Genomic DNA, 24,120 nt, shown 5'->3' on the forward strand with positions numbered 1-24,120 from the left:
CACATATGCCCTTCCCCAAGAGTTTTGGTCCCCTTATGTATTTGAGATGATTGCTAGGATTTTGGGGGTTGTAATTGATATTTCTAGGCCATTTCATGGTAAGAGCCTCTTTGTTTATGCTTGAATATGTGTGTGGAGCTTCATCTCATGGTCCCCTCGACCCTCCCCCCGCCCCCCAAGAAGTATTACCTTGAAAGTTGGAGAAGTTAAATGGATTTAAGCTCTAGATTATGAATGTTTTCATTCAGGTGTTGGAGATGCCATGAGTATGATCATCTCATAAGAGAATGCCTGCTTGTAATATCCCCCTTAATTTTTCCCAATTTTTTTCCACAATTACATTCAACACAACACTTGTTATGGTTAGGAAATGAAAACCAAATGCTGCTGAAAGTAACCCTCCACTTTCTGATCCCTGAGAGCCCAATCTGAGAGGGCGAGAGCATGCAGTGTCAAGGGGATTGTTAGATGCCAATAACTGAAAATGATTACAATCTTCGGGCGGCAAGCCAACCCCTTCTGCTTATACAACGGGGTAATGAAAACAATGCAATCACTTGGCGGTAAACCAGTCAAGGACAAGCTAAAGAACTGAATAATGCAATCACTCAACTGCTTGTTCAACGGGAGGACTAGAAATGAAATTACAATCAACTCTACCGCTTATGTAGCGGGAGGAGAGTATTACAATATTCAAAAATAGGCGGCAAAGCCAGCCTCTTCCACTTATGCAGTGGGACTAAGAGCAATAATCCAATTAGATAGCTGTTAGTACTACCAACCAGTTTTACAATGCACAATATGGATTACAATTTAAAGGAAAACACTATTCCAAAGATAGGCAGCAAGGCCAGCCTCTTCCACTTATGCAGTGGGACAAGAAAGAACAATAGAAACTGCTGTTAGTACTACTACCAGTATTACAATACGAATCATAGTATATAAGAGTGATGAACCAAGTGCAATAACATGACCATAAACTACAAATGAAACCAAGTCCTTTCTCTTCACACCAATGAACTCACACACCCCAAAACCAACTCCAAACACCAAAAACTCTAATTCTGATATACTCCTAGCACGCTGAAAACACACAGACCAGCAACACCAATTCCCACTAAAACACTCACAACTCACCCAATTCTTAACCAAATGACACGAAACTGAAAGCAAATGATCACTAGGAGGTAGGCAATCATTCCTAGGACAACAAAACATGGCAAACCGACCCCAATAATTTATGCATGCATTCCAAAGCACTCAGCCACATGGTATGGCCAGCTAAGCTACGATTTTGCAAAAATAAAATCCAAAACACCATTTTAAGCTCTATAAACTTGCAAAATGAATTGCCTAAACCATAAAGAAAGATAGATGAAATACCCAGAACAAGGAGAATGACACACTGAGACCTGCGACCCAAAATCCACTTCAGCACACTCCGCAACTAGCAACAAGAACACACTATAGCACTCCCAAAAATCAGAATCTAATATATAAATCTACAACATTATCTTCAATCCACTCCTCTGAATGAAGAGCAGTATTTGGCTTGACTAGTTGCTGTATTGCAAGCAAGAAATCAAGCTATGGCTAGGAGGTAAGCGTTCCCCGAAGCTTTCACTCTGCATTTCGGCAGCATTTCATTATTAAATTTCTTGGATATCAAAAACAAGAGCCCGACACTCTTATTTATAGACTTCGTGTCTCCAAATTCAAATTCACATTCCCTCCAAATGAATGCCAAACCCAAATGCACATTCACTTCACATTATTTTGAAATTACATTTCTTTTCTCCTTTCTCCAAATCGACCTTTTCATAGGAGCAAATATACTTTATAACAATGACAATAAAATCATAATATGGCATCCAAGGTAGATAAGTGAAGTATATCATAAAATTAACTTATTTCTCCATAAGGCATCCATTTTGCCTTATTAATATTTCACTTTATAAAGTATTTTTCCTCAACAATAAATCGCCCAATATATAATTAAGGAAATGACTTAGATATCAATATAACTTAAGCAATCCCTTTAAAATAAATCGTCCAACCTTTGCCTTAAGTTATAATTTAATTTAAAACACCATTTTTCATCAAATACTGAACCTACCAAAACAAGCTCCAAGGATATGGGGAAACAAGTTGAGAGAATTGCCCTGCCAGAAATAGTCACTGAATTGACCTGAAGAACCCTTGCCAAGAATAGCACCAAAAAATGCTTAGAAGACTAACTGCTCAAACTGACCTACTGGAAATAGTCATCTGAACAGGCCCGCTGACATCCTGCTAAAAATAGAACTGCTAAAAATAGTAAGTGTTTCCAAAGTGATTTTAACCACATTCTGAGTAGCCGTCGCACTTACTAAAAATAGTAAGTCCGGAAAAAGTCACCCGATGTAGATGCATGTCTAACCATCTTGAAGCTCTCTGAAAACCCAGAAGGAATCCAAAATCCAAACTGTCAAACTCCCACATACACCCCCTAAAAACACCAAAGAATCCTCCTAGAAAATAGGAAACCCTAATTTCTGCTCCTGACTAGCCTACGAGCCTCCGAAATAGCCTAATGGCCAATTGAACTAATCACTGCGGAGAAGGGGACATTACACTGCCAACTCTTTAGGAAAAAACTTTGTCAAGAAAAAGTTAAGAGGAGCCTGGTAAAGAAATTGAGGGTTTATCAAATCTAAGAGAAAAAAATAGTACTAGGAACAAAAATACATAAAGGAAAAGGGGAGTGGAACTAGTGTTCACAACTCAAGATGCGGTAGAATTTGTCAAAGAAAATCAATTTAAGAATATACATATGGACAAAAATAAAGGTACGATGGTGGAGTACAATTTTAAAAGATTATAAGAAGCATAGGACCTTGATGTGGTTAAAAAAGAACCTGATATTAGGGAGTTAATAGGTTAGGCCCTCAATGAAATTCTTGCTCTAAGGGAGTTGAACAAGAGAAAATTAAGAGATAGTCCTTAGAGGATTTAGCTTTGACAGATTGGTGATGGAGAACCCTCATTTTGAAGATGAACAAAGAAAGGGAAGGGTGATTTTGGAAGCATCAAGGAAATTAGGTTGAATAAGTATTTTTCTTTGCAATGAATGGCTTTCGTGGATATGGAAATAGGACATCAAAGCAAGTTGGAAGATATCTTGATAGGGACCGAGAAACCTAAGGTTTCCCAATGAAGGTTCTCTCTTGGAATATTAGGGGATTCAATTCTCTCTCCAACAAAAAGCTGTCAAAACCATATTTTTTCCAATTTTATACCTACGTAGTTGGGCAATTTTTTATTGAAGATTGAAAATTTTCCTAGGGTTTCTACAATTTTCGACTAGGGTTTTGACTCTTCAGTTCAAGTCAAAATTTTATTTTGCTTGCAGATTCTTGGTGGGTTTTTCGAGACCTCAATTGGGTCGTTGTCAGATTTTTCTGGGTGCATCATTTTCTGTGCCTCGATTTTTGAGCCGTCAGATTTGCATTCTGTTTTCAGATTCTTGGTGGGTTATTCGAGTGATTTTCTGGGTTGGTCTCAGATTTTTTTGGGTGCCTCGTTTTACGCACCTCAAATTTTGTGCCAGCAAATTTACCCTGGAATTTAAAAGCAGTTCACAATTTCTGCTATTTCTGTGGACGTTGGGATTTTTGCTGTTTTTTTTGGGCACCATTTATGCTATTTTAAGTTTGCAGAAATTTTTTAATTTATGGATTTCTTCCAAACCTCGAAATTTGCACCTTAGAATTCGTGCCAGAATTCTCTTCCAGGGTTTCAGATTTTTTGTGCAACTACTTCTATTTTGATTTTTGAATCAGATTCTTTTGTCTCATGCTTTCACTAGGTTGACCTCGTTCAACCTCCATTTTTGTGATGGCATCTATGACCAACATCATGTTGGAACGTAGTCAGAAGTTCAACAACTACCACAACACCTGGAAATAGTGCATGTTCACGATATCTGAATATCGTTACCTTTATCAGATTGATTTAGGCTAGACCTCGTCTTACAGGTCCCAGGGTTTTCACGATTTTTTCTTGAAAAATTGTCAGTCGGTTTTCTAATTTTTCCCACAAAAAATCATGGGAATGTTTTCATGATTTTTTTCTCAAAAATTGTTTGCAGGGTTTATAATTTTCTCTTAAAAATTATCTCATTTGTAATCCGCGATATTAGCGTAAGATTTTAGTTATCTGGGTTTTACTGTTTTTTTCGACAAAAAACGATGATTTGTAACTTCAAATTTCTTGGTTTTTTGATTTTCTCCTCAAAATCGTAAATTTTCTTTTCAGGGGTTCCTATTTCAGGGTTTGACGGTTTTTTCCTCAAAATCGTGCTTTGTTGTAGTTAGTTTGGGTCGCACCTGCTAGGGCGAACATCTGCAACCGTGGTATCTTGTAGTCAGTTTTGGAGTTGCTACTCTTCTGCAAAAGGGTTTACCGATTTTCCTCAAAATCATGGTTTCAGTTTTTAGTTTGGTTACCCAACGTCAGGTTGGATGGATTTTGGTATTCTTGGTCATTAACACTTTTCAGATTTAGGGAGGGTCTCCACCACATCAGAGTGTTCTTTTCATTTGTGATCAAAAGACCTGCAGTGTCTTCTGTAGGGTAGTTAGTAGATAGAATGACCATTAAGGGAGGGTATTAGAATATTTAATTATATTTTAGTCACCTATATTTAGTTCCTTGTTTAATGGTCATTTAGCTTTTTAGTTAATTAGCTTTTAAGCTTTATTTAGCGTTTAGCTTTTTAGTAGTAACTATATTCTTTTCAAGGAAAATATGATAAGGTAAAGACACTTAGATTATTCTTCTAGCATCATGATACCTGAACCACATATGAGAGAGAAAACCTTGGCTATAGAAAGGAAGAAGAAAAGTTATTTATCTTCATGAAAGGAGATACTTTCTCATTAGGAAAGTATAACATGTCGAAGATTATTCTTAAAAGATTCTCTTATGCATTAATTAATGATAATTTCGATTATAGAAGTCTTTTTGTAGATGAATGATGCTTCAATTATCATAGTTTGCATTCTTGAATAGATTTTCAAAATGGTATTGGTAACTATTATTTTTTGCATGTTGAAATTTGTTTAAGACTCATTCACATTTCGATAAGAAACAGTTAAAGGAATATTATGACTTGAAATATGCTAGACATCATTTAGGTGTGCACGGTATATGTTTATATGCATAATTGCCATTATTGACAAGTGCATCTTCTTAGAATGAACGCATTTATGGTTTTGTTTAATCCGATCTTTGATAAGCTATCATGTATTTGTTTGCATGGGTTTATGCCTTGAATGCTTATGAATGCATACTTAAATTCTTCTAAGCTTCCATAAGGTTGAATTAGACATGTTGGATATGCTTATCAAAGTTACTAATTATGCGTGCTTTGTTTTAGAATTTCTTGAAACTATTTGTTATGTATGGAATGATGTTCAAGAGCTAAATTTTATGGTCATGCATTTTTTTAACAGCCATCCCCTAAAAAATGGCCCGAAAGTACCCTCGTATCGGAAACACATCCCAACACGCCTATCATCCTTGTCCCCGAAATCCAGTAGAAAATATATTTATTGTTATCTAACCTAGAACCCTAGGTTCATTTCAGTGGTATCAGAGCAAAGAATTTTGCCTGGATCAATTTTGTTATGCAAATATAAAATCATATAAGGAGTGATAGAGAACTCAAATAGTAGCAAGGAGAGAAAAGGAATGAAGTCATGAGTAACTGAGGTGAAAAGGAAAAGGAAATGAATCATTGGTGGAATGCCTTTAGACCAATCAAAATATGGTAGAAGGGAACAATTAAACCTATGATAGGTCTTAATCAACCCTCTTATGAAAACATACTAGGCCAAATTTTGGCAAAGAGAAGAAGAAGGTCCAATTGAGGAGGAGGAACAATTACTACTTCGCCTAGAAGATGAAATGGCATGGCATGAGGAATATAATGCTTTAAGTCAAGTAATTTGTAATTAGAGCTATCAGATTTCCACAATCCATATTAACATTCAATAATTGCTTTTGGATTCGATTGTGTAAGCCAATTTGTAATTATTAATGTTTTGATGAGTTCTATGAAATAAAGACAAAGAGGAGCTTAATAAGAGGAAGATCAATGGAGTTGGTGATGAAAGAAGAAAGGCTAGAGTCAAAATGAAAATAAGTTGCTAAAAACGAGATTAACGAGCATGAGTCCAAGAACCCCAAATAACAGTCAAACATAGAACAAAAGATTGATGAAGTTAAGGTGGAAAAAGCATTGCTTGTTGAGCATGAATAGGCGGCTAGAGTCAAAATGAAAATAAGTTGCTAAAAACGAGATTAATGAGCATGAGTCCAAGAACCCCAAATAACAGTCAAACATAGAACAAAAGATTGATGAAGTTAAGGTGGAAAAAGCATTGCTTGTTGAGCATGAATAGGCCAAGAAAGAAACAGGTGTCTGTTGATGTGTGTTTTATGCACTATCGAATACAAAATAAAGTATTGAATACTCTATCCTCTCTTGAACAAAGACTTCTCAAATGCTGAACAAGAGGATCACTCGAGACGACTTCAAGGTTTACAATGTCAGGTTTTGATGTGTTGGATAGCTTCAATGGTTTGATGTGTTTTGCTGTACCTCCAAAGGGACTTACGCAATTGTTCTAGGAGATGAAACTTCTTAATCACAAGGAATGCTGTTTTTACGATGATGTTGCAATGGAGTTCTTTCCTATTACTACTAATGATTGCTTGATAAAAAAATGTTAAAAAGGGATAAGGTTTAGGAATGCTAAACTAACACTAAGAATGCAAGAATAATGAATGACTTTAAGTGAGGTTCAACTAAGCTTTGCTTTAACATGCGAAGAACGTATCCAAAAAGCTAGTGCAATCTTCTAGGGATAGCTGATAATTTTTCAAATCACTACCACAAACATAGATACCATCAAGATGAAGCGTATCAATGAGGAAATAGTAATTGAAGTTAAGCTTGGCTAAAATAAGTTCAGTCGACTACTCAAGATACTTCACCATCAATGAAATATTAGTAGTATGAACAATAAGAGCTTCACTATCAATCATACACATGAATCTTTCATTCATCTAAATACTTAAGCAAATTGTATTCAATCCTTTTTTTGTATTTTTAGATATTAAGTTCTCTCATAAAAGGATGAAGAAACAAGAAAATGCTCCAAAACACAATAATTCACCAACACTTAAATGATTTTATTATTTTTGGTAGCATCAAAGCAGCAATTCTTCAAATTCTTCTAATCGATCCTTTACAAATGAAATGAGTGGAGCTTATATGGTGCTCTCAAATACAATGAATGGCCAAGATTAAATCAAAATCAAGGGCCAAGATTTGCCACCTAAACCCTAATTAGGGTTTGTTACAAAAAAAACCTAATCTTATTGCACATTATTTAATATTAGCCAATGGGAATGTGACATCCATTTGGCACAAACCTCACTAAAAAAATCCACCAATGAGAAAAAAAGAGGCCACATGGGATCACAACAAACTATCTTCTAGAAGCTTGTTTCCCTTATCCTTTTCTTTTGTTGCAAATTCAATGAATTTGGACCCTATGATCTCAATCTCAGTTATTGGAGCAGCAGGTATGTTCTTCAACTGATCTTTCATGAAGCTCACTTCGTCTAAGGCAGAGGCAAAGGTTTTCTCCCATCCTGGCCCGAAATCTTTAGTCTTGTTGGTGAGTACCATGAATGAATGTATGTCTTCTAGCTGCTTCTCTGAAGGTGATCCGGCTGTCCCAAAGAATATGATTTTCACTCTCAATCAGCTGATCGACATCTATATGAATTCCTTCTTTCATCTCTTTCTCAAGTATGGTTTCAACTATTTTCACGATTTTATCATGTATCGCATTTATTGCATTGTCGACTTGAGTGCAACCATTGCTGATATCCTCGAAGATGGCCTTCCTCATTCGGAGCAAGTTATGCAACTGCTAGAAGTTAGGTGATTATCCATATTTCAACACTCCTCCATTCACCAAAGTTTGCTTAGGTAAATTCTTCATTGCTTGCAGTCTTGGTAAGGTGTAGTCTTTGGTGAAAGTAAAAACATCATAAGCTACTATGAGGATTTGGGTTCTTTCAAGAACACTTGAGACTTCATCAAATATGCTTACTAGCTCCTTTACAAATGCATTTGCCTTCTTGAAAGACTTATTTATCTAATTCTTCATCAGATAAGCTAAAGTCCTCATCTTTTCTAAATCATCAACGGAGTCTGGAGGAAGCAGCGGTGGAAGCATGCTTGAAGGATGATGTTGCCTTATCGGTTCTTTGAACTGCTTTAGGTAGCTTCTCAACACACTCACTTCTCTCTCGAGTTCCTTGTTCTTCTCTACCTTGAGGTTTAACATATCATGAACTGTTTTTACTGTGTCATTCAAGTCTTCCATCGCTTGCTTAGTGGTGGGAGGACCTAAGCCAATAGTCTCCAAGTCATACTCTTTTGCTGTGATCTCATCTTCGGGCTTGTCTACTCTCGAAGTGGCAGTTTGTATCACTTGAGATCCTGTACTATCCTTTGCTATCTTTGACATCTTGGTGGCCTTCTTTTCAACTGTCTCTTGAGCTTTGTTTAGGAGGTTGTCTAAATCATCCATAGGCTCTACTTCTACCTCTATGACTTCCTTTGCTAATCTCTTTTTAAGCCATGTTGGGATAGTGGATCTTTCTTCTTCCACTTGCACCTCTTTGAGCCGTTGATCTTCTCGGGGTGGAGAGGTCACTTCTTCATTTTCATTCTCTATATCCACATATACATCTTCAACTTCTTTATTGCTAGCATGCTCATGTGGAATTGAATTATCTTGCACTTGGGGTTGCTTTCCTTTGTCTATCTTTTTGCATCTACTAGTTTGGATTGTAGGCTCCATGGATTCATTTTACGCCATGATCTGTGCTTCCCTTGGGTGGTTGACTCTCCTTGTCAGCTACCTATTTCATCTCTACATCATGTATGGAAGAAATACTAGTGGAAGGGCGGCCTGAATTTGATTTAGGCTTCTTATGTGATGATCCATATGATTTTCTTTCCTCTTTGAGCCTCTGGAGTGAACTGACTGGGTGGCACTTCCACTCACGCTCGTGCTTTTGTCTCTTCATCGGATGAGTCTGACTCTCCCATCAAATCGAATGTCAGTTTTGCATTCTATCTCTTCAACTTCCGAGTTTGGATGTCTACCCATCATCGCATGTATGCTAAGACTGGCTTCATCAAGTCTTTCAAATTAGTGATCTCAACATCAATCCAATTGATGTCTACCTTCTTGTCTTTCTCTCGTTCATATACAGGTTGGAGACGTTTTTTCACTATCTTGTGGTTGATTTGGAATGTCAAAAACTTTAAACATCTTGATGATGTCAATCGGTAGCCTTGAACACATCTTTCTTCTTATCTCTAAATCATCTTGGGCATTCATCCAGTAGTCCTCCAATGGTAGCTTATGCTTTTGTCTTCTTCTGTTAGCTCTTCTCATGTTGCTGTAAGGATAAAAGTTTGCTCTAGAGAAGTATGGGATAAGAGAGTAGGATCTCAATTCTTCTTCGGATTTCTCAGCTGCCTGCAAGGATGAACACATTTTTATTGATTGCCCAAATGAGATGGGAAAAGCAATCCCTGTCTTATGTCTATTCTTTTGCACTTTATCATATTTGATCAACTGTCTCACCAACTCTAGCAGTACCATCTTGTTAGTAGGGTAGCGTGGTAGCATGTATGGCGAGCAAGAGCATCCTTGAATTCTTACGTAGGTGAACTTGGGAAATTGGATATACCAAGCACCAAATTTCTTTACTAACTCTTTTGCCTGTGGGGATAGTCTTTGATGGATACCGCCTTGCAACATTCTTGTCAAGTGCATGGTGAAAGCATCGTTCTCCCTCCTGTAATGTGCTTTGCCAGGGTAGTGTAGCTGTGTGTAGGATTCACGTGCTCTCATCTCCCCAACTCCCATTCCAACTGGACTTCTATACATTAATCTCACATATTCATGAGCATTAGCTAGTGAATATATGAGGTATGAACTCATGTAAAATGTCTTAGTGCGTTGAAGCCTCTTCAACTGTATGTCAAGGTTGTTGCTTATGATTCTCGCCCAGTTGATCTTTTCTCTTCCAATTGACATTGTTTCCATGAAGCAGAACATCCAATTCTCAAATTGAAATGCTTGGGGGCTTCCTGTAACTTGGTTGGGTAGAGTGATCAAATCACCAAACTCTTCCTTGAAATCAATTTTGTGCAATCTGTTGGGTACCTTTGATGTGTTGGGTCTACTTTTCAATACCCAATACTTGTTAATTATGCCTAGGTATCTATCGAGATCATCATCACAGATTGCTTGTGCTCCTTTGCTCTTGCAGACCATGCCTTTGTGATCCGGAATGTGGAAGGCTTCAGCAATGGTTGTCTCGTATAGGTAGGCAAGTACTCTACCATTAGGTGCCACTATCGTTCTAGTGCCGACATCATAGTGTCTGGCACACTCAACTATCAGTTCATTGCATTGGATGGCTGGAAGGAAACCTGCTGCATTTACTATCCCACTCTCGAACATCTTCTTTGAAAATCCGGATGGCCTGCTTGTGTATAAGGGACCTTGGAACTTCTTCATTTTAAATTGGCCAAGATTGGTGTCTCCTACATTGCTCCAAAATGATGTGATCTTCGATTCAGGCATCACTCCTCTTCAGTCCTCCTTGATGAGGGTTTGCCTTGAGATCGCTCTTGTCTTCGGGGCTGCCATGCTCTACCTGAAAGGGGTGTCTAAGTTAGGGTTTTGATATGAGCTTAATGCATGTGAGATTGAAAATTTGTTAACTGGGGTAGTAATTCCTCCTTAAAAGCTTACAAAATCATTAAAATCTTGATGAAATGCTAAAACCCTAGGCGTGAATATAAACCGTACACTTCAAAATCTGAAAATAATCATCTAATAATAATGTATTTTGCATTAAAGCACATAAAATGATCAATTCAAGGATATCAAAACATGATACAAGAAGTATTCTATGATTGAATCCTCTAAAAAATCCTAGACCTGAAGCTGCACCAGCATTATTCTAAGGTCTAATTTCAACAAAAATGATCAAAATAACCTGATTCAGACCTGCAAATAAGTTCTAAACTGACTGGTAACTTCAAAGTCACCTTCGATTGGGCAAAATTGACCTTGTCTCAATGTGCTATCGCTGTGACAGTGCTGGTAAATACTGATTTTGAGCCTTGAATTCGTTGATTGTTGATGGTGATCGCTTTCTTTGATAATGCAAGATCGCTAGTCCTGCTGTTGATGGAGTTTGTTGTGACTTGAAGGAAGCACAAGTTCGCTGCTCCTGTCAATGATGAATTCATCTTTCTTTAATGGAAACCAAAGTCGCTGCCCTGCCTGATTGAGATCGCTGTTTTTAGAAGGTAAATCGCTTTGCAAATGGTTTGTTGATCAAATGAAATGATCAACCTATCTTTATAGGCGATAAAAGGTGGGGGTTGCATCTTTTCACTCCAAGGCCGACTTATGCCTTTTCATTTAATGTTTTACAATTTTGATTTTCAATGCTCATGCAGACTTGCTTTTTTCTTTTGAAATTTGAAATAAAACGTCTATCATAGGCAGGCCCCTCTTTCAATATTAGCGCTCAAATTCATCTTCCTCCCTTTGATCATGGATTTTGATGATCACAAGAAATGGTCGGACTTCTTGATAGGCACAGGAAGTTTGGACTTTTGCATGAGCATCGATTGTGGCACAAGGAGATCGGACTTTCGAGAGGGCATCGACCAAAAGTGGTCGGAGTTTCAGGGAGGCATAGACTGGAAATGGTCAGCTTTTGAGACCCCATTGACTGAAAATGATCAGGCTTTTGCATGGTCACTGACAGTGGCTCAAAAAGATTGGGCTTTTTGGGAGGCATAGACAGGAAGTGATCGGGCTTTTGGGAAGGCATTGACAATGCCTTGCTTGTGGTTTAGCCCTTGGTGAGGACAAAAGCTTCCAATCTCCATTATGTTCGTGCCTTCAAACGTTTTAGTGACCCATCTTGATCTCTCTTTTATCTTACTTGACTCATTGAATTCATCTTTCTTTCATCATTAACATGGTCATTGCCTTAGACATTTTCTTCTATCCTTGGGCGGAAATTTTAGCATGCATTAACAGTCACCTTAGGAGGTTGCGGTTTTGAGGGGGCACTGTCAGTGAACAAAAGATGTTAACTTTGCTTGCTCAATTACCTCAATCTCTTCAAACACCAAGCACTTAGCTCAAGCGATGTTTACCTTTCTAAGTAAAAGGACTTCCTCACTTTGATCGGACTTTCAGTGGATCATTGACAATACCAATGTACAGGTCTGACTTTTGAGGGGGCACTAACAGTAGGCTGAGGCAAGGCGGGGTTTTAGGGGGTCACTGACAATGACTCACTTTGCTCAAATTTGTGAGTAGTAGCACTCACCTCACCAACTCAAAGGGTCCCTCATCATCATCAAAGCCTTTTCATGTTGTTCAAGCCTTTATCTTGCATCTAGCATCTCAATTCCCATGATTGATCTTCATACTTGCATTCATTGTCTCCATCTTTAATGATGATGATCAAATGAAATGATCATCATATATCGTTTATAACCAAGGTGCTGAGGAGTATATCAACTCAACCTCATCTAATCTAAAGGATCTGACTGCTGCCAAATCTATTGAAAACCTAAAACTGAAAGAAAAAGAGGGGGGTCCCCATTTGTGATGGGGTGATGTGTGAAATGGTCACAATAGTGTCCCAATCTACTAACTACCCATCAATCTGCCAAAAGGATAGCTATTGCAGCAAGTAATTAATTTTCAGAGTCACCATGTTGAGTAGTATGCAAGTGAGAGGGATGTCTTAGTTGATTCTAATGCTGAGATTCTAAGTCACAAGAAAGATTGTGGTGGAGTCACTTAAAAGGATCTAACCCTAAAGAGGGTAAGAACTTGTAATGTCCCCTATTAGGATTAACTCAATTTGCCCTAGAATTCCTAAATGAGGTATGGATCATGTTGTGATATGTAAATTGTCAACTTAATACCTTGATTTAGAGCTTGTAACCAGGTTGGTTATCAAAAGATGAATACACACATAATCCAACGATGTTACAAATAGAATTCTGATCACCATCGTTATATTCATAATGTACATTGAGATTCCCTTAAGGCTTTTACCCAACAACCCATCGCCATTATGGATCACCACTTGGGAGATCATTCAAGGCACCTCAAGCCGTTCCATCCAGCCCAGGAGCACGGAATGACATCCGTCATTCGGCCTCCAGCCTCACTTGGGGTGTCTCTATTGGAATGGCTTCCTAGCTACTTGGATTCCTTATATGCACATATCTCCCCTCCATAATGGGATGGCAGATTGGCTGAAGCTTTAAAGGAATTTTCATCATCATTAATTATGCATATCTATATATACTAGAAGACACGGATTATCTGCATATATTCCTACTTCTTATCAAATGGAAAACAAGATAATAAATCAGCCAAATCAGGATGCACTATGCATCATACTAAGTACCTACTAAGTTTCCTGATTCATTCTGAAATCTGCAATCTAGTTGGAGTTGATTGACTTCCTTAAATGGCCCTTCAGTGTACGTAGAGACACAATTCTTACCAAGAGTCTCTTACTTCATAAAGAGGTACCTTGTCATAGTCAATGGTTGTCTCTTCTCATTTGATCAGAACTCTCTTATATTTTAGATCAGAAACTATTGCCTTATTTCTCTTAGTTGATACTGATTGAAATTCTTTCCCCCTTCTCTGAATGCTGATCTGTATTATATAACTCTCCCTTAGTCTTGGAGAGTCATGCCCTACCTATTAGCCACATCACTCTTTCAAAAGGTTGTGTTTCTTTTATTGTGACCGTTGCCCTTTGCTGACTTAGCCACGGTTAGTAATCTTAATGGAATCACCACCCTAACAGCCATGCCTCTTTATTCATAACCTGCAGCTGTTTAGTGTAATTGTATCTTATTAATTATTGTTAGGGACATGTATTAATGTAACCATCCTTAATTAATTCGTTGCCAAGTTGATTTGCATATGGATCGTTGTGTGCTTATTGTTAATTTTAACACTTTCAGATTAATATAAACTCAGAAAACCAGAATTTCGTTTCTAACTAAATTGATTAGATGAAAGATTTATAGTTTTCCAGATTTAGGCATAACAAAGAAATGAACAAAATAAGAACAAGACACGGTTACCCTGGGAAAACCTCTTAGGAGGAAAAACCCAGCCAGAAAAGATCCTCAGATCTGATTATGGATTATATTCATATGAAGATTACAACACTTATCTCAAGTACTTGAAGATGATTGCACTTAGGGCTGATAAGGTCTTCCACAAGGCTGCACTTTCATAAGCATCAAGTCTTCAAGTCTGCCCCCTTTAACACTTCCAACAACAATCAGGTCCAAACCCTAGGTCTGCATTATATTGCATCTGAAGTCTGCACTTTGCTGGACTGCAACCTTAGCACCTCAGTTCGCACTCCTTATGATGGTATTTGCACTTGAATTTCGCACTTTTAATGACTGATATAATTCGCTGATATATTGCTTCTTCAAATTCGCATTAGGCAGATGTATATATTTCGCATGGGAGAATATTGAATTTGTTTGAATGAGGTGAATGTATCTTTACTTATATGTGATGCAAGATCCATTTATGTCGGCCTATGATAAATTAATGCCCTTTAATTTATTGCATCTCTTTAACTGAAATGCATTATTAGATAGGGTTGGCCCTATTAAAGTTAGCATGTTATCTTGCATGAGGCGAGGAGTTTTATCATGTAGCGTGGGTTTTTATGAAGTGCCGAGAGGTATAGGGCCCAGCCCTACACGTTGGAGAAGGGGCTGGCTCCCTTGGGCGGATTCCAATGTTGCCCAAGGCAATTGGAATCCGCCATTCCCTAGTTACAATCAACATTATGCATCGATACAGATTTAGGAGGAGCAGAAAATGGTGAAGTCTTATTAATAAGATCATTTTCTAGAGCATTGATATCTTCCTTACGACGGGGGCATGACAATCCGCCCTTCCCGAGATTGCTTGTGCTTAAGCACTATTTAAATTGTTATGATTAAGTTGATTCCTTAATTGCTTTTTCTGCACTACTCTGATTATCTCAAGTTGTTAATTTGAATAGCTTAGCCAAGATGTTGAGAGTTTGCAATGTTTTTAATTTCAAGACAAGTTGTCTCTCATTTTTCCTTTCTCATTACTTGAAATGTAAAGGATTGATTTGGATTACCCCAACATATACATAATATTATGGATACCTCTTTGTGTTAACACAAGAACACACCTTAAGATGAAGCATGACACATATCTAAGGTCTTAAAAGAATTGAAAGTATGGCTTGTTATATCAAAGTGTGACTTGGAAGTGTTGACGGAGGATCCTTCCCTTATTGAGGCTGTTAAATAGAGCTATAAATAGTCTTGACAGAGATCTGTCTTACTTAACTAAGTGGTGTTATTATCATTTGAACTGTCCTTGGTATGAACATACTAGAGGGATTGACCTTTACGTAACTCATCCTTAAGGTCTGTATATCTGTAATTTAGTATTTTGATTTAATTGAGTTGAGAAGCTTGTTGTTTTAAATAGTGATCAGTGATCCCTTTGCAGGAACCTATCTCACCAAACTGTGTGTGTGTCTCGTGGGGGGGTTGGGGGGGGGGTGTTTGCTTTCCTCTTATGTACTTGAACTGTGTCCGTATTTATGTAGTTTTGAGGTTAACAAAGTTTGTTTTTCTTTGAGGAATCAGGTCATCTGTTGAACCAACCCTTTAGTGGTGAGAGCTATCAGCCCTTTATTTAATAGACTAATAACATTCATGATATTATTTGAATAAGTCTTTGGCTGTGACATCTCATTGTGACTGACTATCTCCTTTTCCTTTTGGAAGTCGTGGGTATATATGTGAGTGTTGACCTATTATAGCCTATCATAATGATGTTCACTGTGGTTTTGAGAATTTGATTTGCAGAGATTGTCACCATAAACTCTTGTTCAGTAATTTCAATCAGTGTCTTTCCATGTAGAAGTTTGTACAACTCAAATGTTTTATACGCTGTATGGTGCACTAGAGGTGGATGTCATTTGGTAGCATAGAAATTGTCTTTGGTTAAGGACATTCCTACAGACTGGTCATATTTCGTAACTCCCCAGGATAAAGTCTTGATTTGTAAGTTTTGATAGTTAATTCTGTTCATAATAATAGTGGACCGAGATTAGCATATGACAGTTTGGTGTCAAGCATTATGTTTAGAATATATGACAGATTAATGTCAAACCTGATAGACTATGGCAGTCAAAACATATGACAGATTTATGGTAAATTATATGATTTATCATTTTCCCATTAATGATGGATCTACTAAGTTGGATTAAGAATGTGCACTGGAATGCATTTCCACATAGTTTATGACAATTTATAGGCCAACTTACCATGCTCATCAACTCCTTACACTATCACTTTTTGGCATTTGTATTCTCACACATTCTTCCTATAGGTTTTCATAGTATTGTCGTTTTCAATAATTCCTATGTTTTTATGATGTCTTACCCATTTTATTTGCAGGAAGAAAATTCTTGAAACATGCACCCATTTTAATTTCAGTACAAGAATACTGCTCTTGAAACATTTTCAAGTACTCAAAAACACTCATGGAATAAACTTGTTTGGAATCATATCAAACATGAAGTGTATTCAAGACATAAGGCATACACAGGGAAGTCACATTCACACATGAAGTAACCATGCTGGAAAAGTACATAAGGCATGAGTCATACACACGAATAAGGCACGAAGCATCCATGTAGAGTATAAAGTATGCACAAGAATATACATAAGGCGCAAAGCGCATGAATACACATAAGGCATGAATCATACATATGAATTTATGTAAGACGTAAAGCCTGAAATATACGCATGAATACACATAAGGCATGAATCATATAGGTGAATCCTCGTAGTGCATGAAGTATACACATTAATTCACTTAAGGCATGAAGCATACACGTGAATACATGTAGCACATAAAGCATGAAGTATACAAAGGAATTCACTTAAGGCATGCGTCATACACATGAATAAGGCACGAAGCATCCATGTAGGGTGTGAAGTATGCACATGAATATACGTAAGGTGTAAAGCACATGAATACACATAAGGCATGAATCATACACATGAATTTATGTAAGACGTAAAGCTTGAAATATACGCATGAATACACACAAGGCATGAATCATATACGTGAATCCTTGTAGTGCATGAAGTATACACATTAATTCACTCAAGGCATGAAGCTTACACGTGAATACACGCAGCACATAAAGCATGAAGTATATAGAGGAATTCACTTAAGGCATGAAGCATACATGTGAATACACGTAGCACATAAAGCATGAAGTATACAAAGGAATTCACTTAAGGCATGAAGCATACATGTGAATAGACGTAGCGCATAAAGCATGAATTCACTTAAGGCATGAAGCATACACGTGAATACATGTCGCACATAAAGCATGAAGTATACACAAAAATTTACTTAAGGCACGAAGAATACATGTAGCGCATAAAGCATGAATTCACTTAAGGCATGAAGCATACACGTGAATACACATAGCACATATAGTATGAAGTATACACAGGAAAATACACAGACACGAAGGATACACGTGAATAAACGTATTGTTAGATCCTTCTTATTGACTAGAATGCATTCATTGGTTCCTCTTTTCCCTGTAGGATGATAGGATCAAAGCTCTAATACCAATTGTAATGTCTCCTATTATGACTCAACTCAATTTGCCCTAGAATTCCTAAATGAGGTATGGATTATATTGGGAATGTAAATTGTCAACTTAATACCTTGATTTAGAGCATGTGGCCAGGTTGGTTATCAAAAGAGAAATAAACATATAATCCAACAATGTTACAAATAGAAATCTAATCACCATTATAATATTCATAATGTACATGTGGGATTCCCTTAAGGCTTTTACCCAACAACCCATTGTCATTATGGAGCACCACTTGGGAGATCATGCAAGGTGCCTCGAGCCATTCCATCCAGCTCAGTAGTGCAGAATGGCATCCGTCATTCGGCCTCCCAGCCCCACTTGGGGTGTCTCTACTAGAATGGCTTCTTGCATTCCTTATATGCACATATCTTCCCTCCATAATGGGATGGCAGATCAGCTGAAGCTTTAAACTTTAAAGGAATCTTCTTCATCATTAATTATGCATATCTATATATATTAGAAGTCACAGATTATCTGCATATATTCCTACTTCCTATCAAATGGAAAACAAGATAATAAATCAGCCAGATCAGGATGCACAATGCATCATATGAAGCACCTATTAAGTCTGCTGATTCATTCTGAAATCCGCAAACTACTTGAAGTCAATTGATTTCCTAAAATGGCTCTTGAGTGGACAGAGAGACACAATTCTTACGAAGAGTCTCTTACTTCGTAAAGAGGCACCCTGTCATAGTCAACGGTTGTCTCTTCTCATTTGATCAGAACTCTCTTATATTTTAGATCAGAAATTATTGCCTTATTTCTCTTATTTGATGCTGATTGAAATTCTTCCCCCCTTCTCTGAAAGCCGATCTGTATTATATAACTCTCCCTTAGTCTTGGAGGGTCACACCCTACCTATTAGCCACACCTCTCTTTCAAAAGGTGGTGTTTTTTTTATCGTCACCGTTGCCCTTTGCTGACTTAACCATGGTTAGTAATCTTAATGGAATCACCACCCTGACACCCGTGCCTCCTTATTCATAACCTGCAGCTGTTAGTGTAATTGCATCTTATTAATAATTGTTAGTGACACGTATTAATGTAACCATCCTAAATTAATCTGCTGCCAAGTCGATTTGCATATGGATTGCTGTGTGCTTATGTATCGATACAGATTTACGAGCAGAAAATGGGAAGTCTATCATTTTAGCTCAAGGTATGAGAATAATAGCGCAGATCTATTTCAGTTTTTCCATCATGAAAAACATCTTTATATGGAAAATGTGGGGGGGGGTGCAAAAATTCTTTTGTCCAAAACTGCCTATACATTGTGATATGGGATCTTTATTTTGGATGAGGGATATTCAGAAGTTTGGTTTTGGCCCCTTATCTCTTGCAATGTTGAAAGATGGCTTAGCGTATGCTTTTGATGAAAATCTGTTAGCTCAGTGCTCTATATTTACTGATACTGAAAGTTTGGTAACTAGCTTACCAAATAGAGTTCAAGGGTATCAGATGAGAGGAAATTTTATATTTTAACTAGAATAAACACATTACATCTCTGTGCAGAGTTAAGAGAAGACAAACAAGCATGGATGGATGCTGTGTGTGCCACAAAAGAGTGACTTCCTAGGAGATGGATCAATTTGGTTACCTTAACAAAGTCTGAGGGAATAGCAATTTCAAGAGAAGTATGGAGAAATAACATACATCTGATCAAAAGGTTAAGATAACTACAGGCAGAAAAGAATGGTGAGTTTGAACAAGAGGATAAGTCTTCCGAGTTGTTGACAAAGATTTTAATGGCCTCATTGCAGGACAAGGCACAGTGTTTGGAACTACAAATTATGGAGAATTATTCACTCAATTGAACACCAGCAAAGATTGTCACAAGCACCTTGATGTGAAATCTGTATTGGCTATGGATTTTGAGCATGTTTGTACATATTACAATGAATGTGAACAGGTCAATGAAGGTACACCATCTGTTCATAAATAACAAGAATAATAGTGTGAACTGTGAAGTCAAGAACAGATTATATCAGGGAAATGGAAGAAAAGATTTATGTGAGACAGAAACTAATGTGAACACTAAGAAAAGTAACATGTTAGGCACAAAAATGTTTTCAAATGATGAGAGTTTCACTTTGTTCGCAAGATCAGAACTTCTTTCAGTAGACATCACATGGGAGTATGAGGGATATTCTTCAAGGTTTGGAAATGACAGTACAAATGACAAAACAACAAGGTTGGGGGATAAAATTAACAGTTGAGTAAGGAATGGGTCATTATTCAGCATAAAGACTTGAGGGAAGGGTCAATGAAGTGTTATATGGCAGAATTTCTCCATGGAATAGCCACACATCTGGAACTATGCATCCTTCGTCTAATCCACTTTCATATAGTGAAATTGACAGGAGTTATACTAAACATGAACAATTGGTACACGAGCACTTCCTCTTTGTATTTGAAAGGACCACATGACATTATATGGTTTCATGCTAAGTCACAGCATTTGGCGAATTTCAACCATGAAATTCGAATTTTTCCAAATTTCAAGTATTTATACAAAATTCGTTAATGTTTGGCCATTCATTCATACAGAAAAATCCTCCTCCGTGCCTCTATTTTCATCATTTCCTTGCAGCAGTTGACCTTGTGGCGCATGGAGATTGAAGTCTATGGCTGGTGGAATGTGGCTGGCGTGTGTTTTTTGGTGAGGTAAGTGCATTTTGTGGAGAGGCAAATCTACAGCTTCCATACCATTCTCAAATTTTTGCTGCTGCTGCCATGTACAGGAGAGGCGACTCAGCAATCTCCTTACCACTCTCGAACTCATGTTGCCACCACCGTGTCTGGCCATTCTTTCCTTTTGTCTTGTCTCCGCAGTGTATTTATTTTGTTGTTTCAGGTTTAATTTTTTTAAGAGTTCGATATAGTTTATACTCTATATTTATTAATATATTTTATAAAATTTATAAACTATAAATCAAATATATTAAAATCTAAGTTACTGGGTTCGCCGAACTGGGTCCGCGTTGGGTTCGCCCGGGTCCGGCCAGGGTTCACCCTTTGGACTGTGGGTTCTCTTTGGGTTCGCCTAGAGGACCCACAGTCCAAAGGGTGAACCCTGGCCAGACCCAGGCAAACCCACGGGTTGGGCCAGTCAAGTCACTAAAAAATGACTTTTTCATATTAAAAAGCTAATTTTTTTTGCCTCTTTGGGGCCATAAACCCTAATCCGCCTTTGCTAAATGCATTTGAGACCCAAAACAACTTCATTTGCTCATCCATTCTCTCTTGGTTTCATTGTCAATTGACAATTAACAATTATTTTTTATTATTATCTTTGATTGTGAATTTTGTAATTGTAACGATTTTCATTTGAATCGTGAACTTGGACATATATGAATCTATGATACATTGATAATAGATATATATTATATGGCATATGAGTATATGACATAATATGATATTATTGAAATTCTGAACTATCAATTGAAATGGCATTTGGCATTGATCAATGATGAAGTAGCGTACTATTAAATGTATTTAGATTTGTAATTTTGTATATTTCTTTAAATTTTTGCATATATATATATACATGGACGAACCCTCCGACGAACCCAAAAGGCAATTTTTTTTTTCCCGAACCCACCAACCGGGTTCACATCCCCGAACCCGAACCTGGACCGGTAACTTAGATTAAAATACTAATATATTAATTTTTTTAAAATGTTATGTTTAATTAGGTATATATTGTTATCTTAAAAAACTGTAATAATAAATTACATTATATAAACATATATGTTAAATTATATAATTATAAAAGTCTTATATGATAGATATTACTTATATTAAAAAAAATATAAGGCAAATTTAATGTCGAATTTTTACCCTTGCCAAATTTCATCCGAATTTTATGGTTGCCGAATAAGAATTCGAATTCAAACGTTGTGACATAGGTTTCATAATTAAAGCTTCAAGATGTTTTAGACTTGAAATCAAGGTCTCCTAAAGTAAAGCTTTTAGTTGGCAATACTGAAATTGGTATAGAATATAAGTTCATAGGCATGCGTTACCAACCTATTATGGTTGCTAATCACGTGCCTGAGCTAAGTATCTTGGAAGTCAGACTGCTAATTTTGACTGAACTTCTAGATAATATAAAATAGTGTTTTGTGAAGCATGTTGAACATGAGGCTTCTGCATGCTCAGCCTCTGTGGAACAGCCTAGAAGGATTGTTGGATATCAAATTCAAAATGTTGTTTCCATGGATGGAAACATCTGCAGAACCAGCCCAATATCTGGTTTAAATACTCTGTGGGCGGCAGCTAGGACACAATTTAATATGGATGGTACCAAAGGAAACATAAGGACTGTTTTTTGCTAGGACTGTTTGCAAGGCTATCATAAGGTGAATTGGAGGAATGGAGAAATATTGTCAGTTTCCTTACCATATACAAGACTGGGTGAATATGTCAAGGAGTTTAAGCAAGCTCACCATAGAGATGATGATATTGCGCCTATAGATGTAGCTATGACGGTTTTCCTTGCACAGAAAGATCAAATTTGGTCTACTATTGATGCATTTATGGTCTATGTGGAGATGCTCTAGTATTTGTAGTGAGGATTGGGATATCCGAGACAAGCAGCTTGAGTGAAGTAGAGAGCACTGACTTGCAGTCATGAAGAATTCTGGGAGAAAATGATCAGCTCAAGGTGCAACTAGCTGAAGAGAGAAAGGCATCAAACTTATATAATAGTTTCGTTGTGACCTTTTCACACATCGCCGCATTGCTAACAGGGACCCCCCTCTTTTCCTGCTTTCTGCGTTGTTAGGTTAGGGTTTTGGCTGCTTAGTGGACAATTTTGTGTTTCTCGTGCCTGAGTCTCGGAGTTTTGATCATGCCTAGTGCTGTTTAGGGTTTTTGAAGTTATAGGATCAAGCGCGTAAAATTGAGATTTTAATGATCCTAGTTTTGTCTAAGTGTTGACCCTTTTGGAGCGTTAACTTGTTTTTTTTTAAATGTCCTCATCGGTGATTTTAAGTGCTAAGGTGTTTTCAAACCTTTTGGAGTTGTTTTCTCGCTCCTAGAGAATTATTCAAGTTGATTTCGCACTTTGTCCCGATAGATTCCCTTGTGTTACGCTCCAATTTTTGATAAATTTGCCTAATTCCAGTTGAGTTTTATTGAGTTTCAAAGTTTCTAAGTGATTTTGAGTGAAAAAATCATCATTTTCCGAATGAAAATCCATATTCTAAGGGTTAAAAGGTCAAAATTCCATACTAGAGGTGCTTTTCCCCTCATATTCCTGACTACCCATGGTTTTCTCCACTTAGAATCCAGACTGGACATGGATTTCCCCTGAAATCCATACTTGCTCCATTTTTCCACCACTGTGAATCCATACTAGGGTTGTTTTCCCCCTGGAAGCAATAAAATTTGACTAAGTGTCAGGATTTATCCTGACTACCCACGTTTTTCCACCAAGGAGGTATGGATAGGATTGCGGATGACATTCCTCACCTGGGTCGATTTTCCACCAGGTCTTTTGTGACAAGTTTTGAGGATTTTTGTGCAGACTCTCAATCTTGACTCAAGGCGATTTTCCACTGAGAGCATTTTTTATGATTTTGAGTCCAGATTTTCATCCAGACTGGGGTCGTTTTTCCACCAGAGGGGTTTTTTTGTGTGATGACTTAATTTCAAGTGGAATTTTTCATTCCACACTTAGATTGATTTTCCCCTAGCCCCATTTTTATGCACATTTGATGATTTTGAGTCCAGATTTTCATCCAAACTGGGATCGATTTTCCCCTAAGGGGATATTTGATGATTTTTAAGTGATTTTTGAGGATTTTTTAATCCTTACTAGGATCGATTTTCCCCAATTGACCCATTTTGGATTTAAATTGAAATATTTTAATAAATGAGCCCCATTTAATTGTTTTTTAATAAAAGGCAATTATTTAAAAAATAAAAAACATTTAATAAATGATTTGCAATAAGCATTTAATGTTTTCAACCTTCTAGAAGCAAATCAGTTTTACCCAAGCAAGTATAAGAACAAGTGTTTTATCCCACATTGCTTGTGTGGTAAAGTTGGTGATGAAAGCAAGTTTAAAGGGAGAAGTCTAGCATTATTTTATTATTGAGTTTGCCAAGTGTGTCTGTGCAAGGGCGATTTTCTCCATAGTTGGCGATTTTGGAGCAAGTGTTCAAGTAAAGTGATTGATTGAAGACTCTTCTTGCTGCCAT

The 24,120-nt window shown here is 37.2% G+C and overlaps 1 protein-coding gene across 1 annotated transcript in view; it reads left to right on the forward strand.

Annotated features, from left to right (window-relative positions):
• Nucleotides 1–24,120, forward strand: part of LOC131031040 (uncharacterized) — a 95,910-nt gene that overhangs the window by 51,692 nt on the left and 20,098 nt on the right. The window lies entirely within an intron of this gene.

Source organism: Cryptomeria japonica, chromosome 4, assembly GCF_030272615.1.
Source record: "Cryptomeria japonica chromosome 4, Sugi_1.0, whole genome shotgun sequence".
Taxonomy (NCBI): domain Eukaryota; kingdom Viridiplantae; phylum Streptophyta; class Pinopsida; order Cupressales; family Cupressaceae; genus Cryptomeria; species Cryptomeria japonica.